This window comes from Papaver somniferum, chromosome 7, assembly GCF_003573695.1.
Source record: "Papaver somniferum cultivar HN1 chromosome 7, ASM357369v1, whole genome shotgun sequence".
In the NCBI taxonomy this organism is placed as follows: domain Eukaryota; kingdom Viridiplantae; phylum Streptophyta; class Magnoliopsida; order Ranunculales; family Papaveraceae; genus Papaver; species Papaver somniferum.
In genome coordinates, this window is record NC_039364.1 from 2,934,306 (window position 1) to 2,939,432 (window position 5,127).

The window sequence follows — 5,127 nt, forward strand, 5'->3', positions numbered from 1 at the left end:
TGATTTTAAGACCCTAGAATACGACTGTCCTGCACAGCTTAATGTTCTTCAGCTGTTAAACAACGACACTGTTCTGTGACTGTTTCCCATGCGTCAATGTTCTTCGCGTTCTTCCTCTTCAGCAGTAGCAGCAACAGAAACATAGTTTGGTAAAGCTCTGATTTCTTCTTCTCTGGCTCTCCTTAGGTTCCCAAACTCTCGACCCCTCTTCTATATGACCCAAGACATCTATTTGTATCAAAAATACCGATTAAATCTCTCCCAAAATCTTCCAAAATCTCTTTCCTTCTCTTCACGACCAAGTTGCTGCAATTTCTTGTTTTAGAATTTCTACGCGTTTCTGAGCTTTCCATTTTATTCTAAACTCTTCCTTAGAGCAACCACAGTCACGACCAAATTTGGGTACTAAACCCAAATGTGGTCCTAGAGAGTGCCGCAGTGGTGAGGAGTAAACCCAAATTTGGTCGCCAAATTTAGGGTTTGAGACCAAATGTGGTCGTCTGTCCAGACTAAAGAAGATATAGTGGGACGGAAGTATTAGGAGCGTATGAAACCAGGCGTAACTTTAATCACCATATGCAATCAGGCGAGCATATAAACACCGTATGAGTCAGGCGCATGTATAAACTCCTCCCCTTCAAACGCATCTAATACATCCGCCCAATATCAGGCGTAGTTTTATTGTGCGTCTGGATGAAACGTAACTTTAAGTTACGTATGATATGGGCGTTGATTATACGTGCGTCTGGATGAAACGCAACTTTAAGTTACGTATGAGATGGGCAGAAGAATAGTGTGCGCCTGATACCAGTTTTAATTTTCGTTGATTATATGCACCCAGTTAACTTCCTCTTTCACCATGGCTGTGGTTGCTCTAAGCAGTTACGCCCCCCATCCATATCAACATCATAAACTACCCGCTTTGAGGAGGAAGCAAGAAACGAATGTGCAGTGCTCAAATCATTTACTTCTCACGGACATTTTTGATTTTTTTTCTTTGGCTACCCAGAAGCACCTTCTATGTCCGCCCGAGTCATACGCACTTTCTATCTCCGTATGTATCAGACGCACATAACATCTCCGTTCCAGTAGACGCACTTTCCATCGCCGTCCCATGTTAGGCGTGAACTATACCTGCGCCTCAATCAGGCGCACGTAATACCTCCGTTTCGTTCAGACGCATATTATAAAGACGCTCGGTCAAGAAACGTGTATAAGTTCCGTCTCGCACCAAGCGTTTGTATAAGTTACGCTTCACCAAATTTTGGTCGTCCCCCATTGCGCTTGAACACCCAGAATACCAATTTTTTTTGGCTTTTAGTCTGGCTTTTGGTATTTGGTCTGTCTCATGACTGTGGTTGCTCTTGGATAGATAAAAATCTTTGGGAAAGTTTACAACACTTTAATCTCTCTAAAATTCCTTAAAACAGGTCACACACGTGACTTTCCATATTTTCTGTTGTGATAAAAATCCGTCAATTGAGCCCAGTCTAATCGATTTAAACACCCATATCAGATTCCTAGACCCATAAGGAGTCCATCCTATGAAAATCAGAGGTTTAATCGACCTCAAACTCCTCCAAATCACGATTGCCAAAATCTGTTCTTCACTGCACCTATTTTCCCGCCAAAACTTGGTTTTTGAAATGTTGAAGATGGTTTCCCCTTATCCAGGGTAGGGGTGCGATTATCAACTTCCTGTAAATGGGATGCACCTTAGTAATTAGGTTACCCCTTATCCAAAGTGAGAGTCCGAATAGCAAATGTCCTCCGGGTGCTTTTCGTCAACTTTTCGAGCCAATTTTTTCCAAAAATGTTTATTAGCCAAAAATACCTACAAATAAATAAAACACCATAATAAGTACAAAAATGAGCCCTAACAATATATAGAATCGAGACAAATCGGACACAAAAATGTGTCTATCACACATGTAAAACATTGTTCCCTAGGATGGAATATTAACCTCATACCCATACATAATCACAATATCATTCAAATGATTATGGCGATGTCTTATCTACATAGTTTAATGGTTAAGTAATAAACCTCGTATTGTATTCCTTAATACTATGTCTATCTAGAGTTCAAATATGCTTCGCAGTTTTGTTTTCAATATGCACGACTTGAAAGATACGTTAGGGAATGAAACAGTTCAAGTCAAATATCACTAACCTCATGTGGAAGAATGATTGTTATCGTTGTAGCTCCTTGCTTCTTCACATCTTCATGTCTTCGCAATACTTGTAATGTCTCATATCCTAATACTTTCAATCTAACCTATACGAAGTTGACTCTAGTACATAATCAAGCGACTCTTAATATGAGTTTTGATTCACTAAAATATGACAACCAAACTTGACATACCAACTCTTGGTGGATTCAACCGAGCTATGCTCTAACATGGGTGATAAGAGATCACTGAACCGTATTGCCGGGTTATACTTGTGAGAAAATTTTTCAGGGACATTTGCAAGTGTGACAGTTCGGGTATCAGAGAACAGATTGCTCTGTTTTGGCTTTTTTTGGAATATTTTCTCTGTTTTGCTCGAGTTTTAGTTGCTAAAATTGCTAGATCGTAATGGCTGGTAAGAAGAATTCGGTGGATGCCTTAACTGATAGGGTAGCGGACTTGGATGACATGATTGGTGAAGAGTTTTGCCATCGTAATGATGCTAATTATGATGCTACGATAATAGCTTGCATCCAAGCGTTGGACAATCATGTGACAGAATGCAACTAAGAAGCATGCTGATTTGGAAGGCCAAATAGCTGCTGATAAGACCATGTACATAGGATCCTTTAAAGAGCTAAATGATAAGTTAAGCGTCTTGAGGAAAATGGTGAGTACGATTGGTTCGAATCAGGATATTGCGGGTGGTAGTGGAAGTGACTTTACGAAGATTAAAGTCCCGGAACCTAAGGAGTTTTCTGGCGCAAGATATGCGAAGGCATTGGATAATTTTATGTGGGACATGGACCAATACTTAAAGTCCTCCAGAAACCCGGAAGAACAAAAGGTTACTCTCGTTAGCATGTACCTGGAAGGTGATGCAAAATTATGATGGAGAACTAGAACTGATGATGACCTTACTGCTGGTCGTCCAAGCATCATGACATGGGATGTCATGAAAGAAGAATTGAAGGGTCAATTCTTTCCAAGCAATGGCTTGGTTATCCAGAGAGAACTTGCGTAAGCTGCAGCATACCGGTACACCACGGGAATACGTCAACGAGTTTTCGTCTCTGATTTGCAACAAGTCGGAAGAAGACAAATTGTTTAATTTTACTTCTGGTTTGCAAGCATGGGCACAGGCTGAAGTGCGAAGGCATGATGCCAAAGATATACCTTCACCCATTGCAATCGTGGGCAGCCTTGCTGATTTTAGGTCAGTTAATACCTCAATGATAATAGGAAGGGCACGAATAAGAAAGGCTAGAAGAATAAGAATGATGGGAGTAGGAAAAGTTAGGAGGCTAAGGAAAAGAGATATCAAAGGGATGATAGCCAGGCCGCAAAGAACAAAGATGGTGGATGTTTCCTATGCAAGGGTTCTCACCTTGCGCGTGATTGTCCTAAGAGAGAAAAGTTGTCCGCAATAGTCACTGAGGGCAGTGGCGAGAAATAAGAAGTTGATCAAGTGGAGCGTGTTAATCCTATTCAACTATGAAACATAGTAGCACAAAAGGCAGCAACACAGCATGGGTTCAGTGGCGCTGGCCTAGTTTATATGAAAGTTGGCATTCACAATCATCGGCTCTGGGGCATGGAAGATACAAGTGCTTCGCATACTGTTATGATATTGTCGACGACAGAGTACTTTGGTTTTGGAAGTATATCAGGCTGATCACTGCATGATGACAATGAATGATATAGCTAAGACAATCAAGGGGATGGCTGTGGCAAATGTTGAAGTTGGAGAATGGCGTGGCCAAGATAGTGTAATGGTGATGCATCTCAATGACTTTGAGATGATCTTGGGTAATAACTTTTTCGAGCAAGCAGAGGAAACAATGATGTCTTACCTTGGCGGGATTTTTATACAATGTCCAAGGGCACCTTGTTTCGTGAAAGGTGTAAGGAAATTTAGTCTGATTGACATGAAGTGTGACATGATAAAGGCAAGTGAGTTTGCTCATGTCCTCTCGTTCGAAGAAAGCTTAGATGAGATTCATGCGGAATTTGGATATCCCATGGATCTTAGAATCCATTGTTCGCCGTGATTATCGCATGTATGAGGCAGGGGCATTGCATTTCTATTTGCAAGTACCTGAACCTACAAGGTTGCTGAAGTATGGAGACTTTGGCATGTTCAGTTAGCTGTTTTTGTTTGAAGTTTAAGTTGGGTGTTGATGATCTTATGGTCTTAGAAGATGGCACACTTTTGTTGGTATATTTGCTTTGGTTTAGTTGTTTTCTTTCACTAAGGCTAAGTGTTGGCCAATGGTGTAAATGGGAAGGAGTCCCTATGTTTCTTATGTAAGGCTAGTTAATGAATGAAGGTGGTGTTTAAGAAAAAACCTTGTATCTTTTTGCTTAATGTAAATCTATTTCATTGGGGAAGAACTACAAGTATACTTAGCTAAAGTATGCAATAAGCAACGCTGAAAGCAAAACCAAGCAAGAATTGAAGTTGGTGGCATAAGCAAGTTTGCTGTTGGGAGAGTTACGTAGAAGTGCGACTGTATTTGTCAACGATAGCATGGAGTAACGCAGCAAGATTGAAGATGTAAGTCCATCAAGCATATGAGTTAAGAGTAACTCATAGTTAGGAAGAGCATGATGCTGATTTTCCGCTACATTAAAGCATAACAGTTTGAAAGAACAAGTGAGGCCTTGTTAGTTTCAAAGGCGGGTGAAGAGGATACTTCTTTGGAAAAGTTACAGTGGAGAGCCCCGAGTATCCTAAGTCATGGCTAATGTCATGTATTTCAGTCAAGTTGCATAAGAGAGTTGCAAGATGATTGAAGAACACTTATTCTACATTAAGGCATGTTGAATTGCAAGAGTGCAATGTCAGTCAGAATTGAAGGCAAGTAAGATAAGTTATGAATATCAGGGTGATATGTTAGCTATTTGGGGTGTACACTTAGGCACGGAATGGCTTGAAGGAAAATTTGTGTACTGA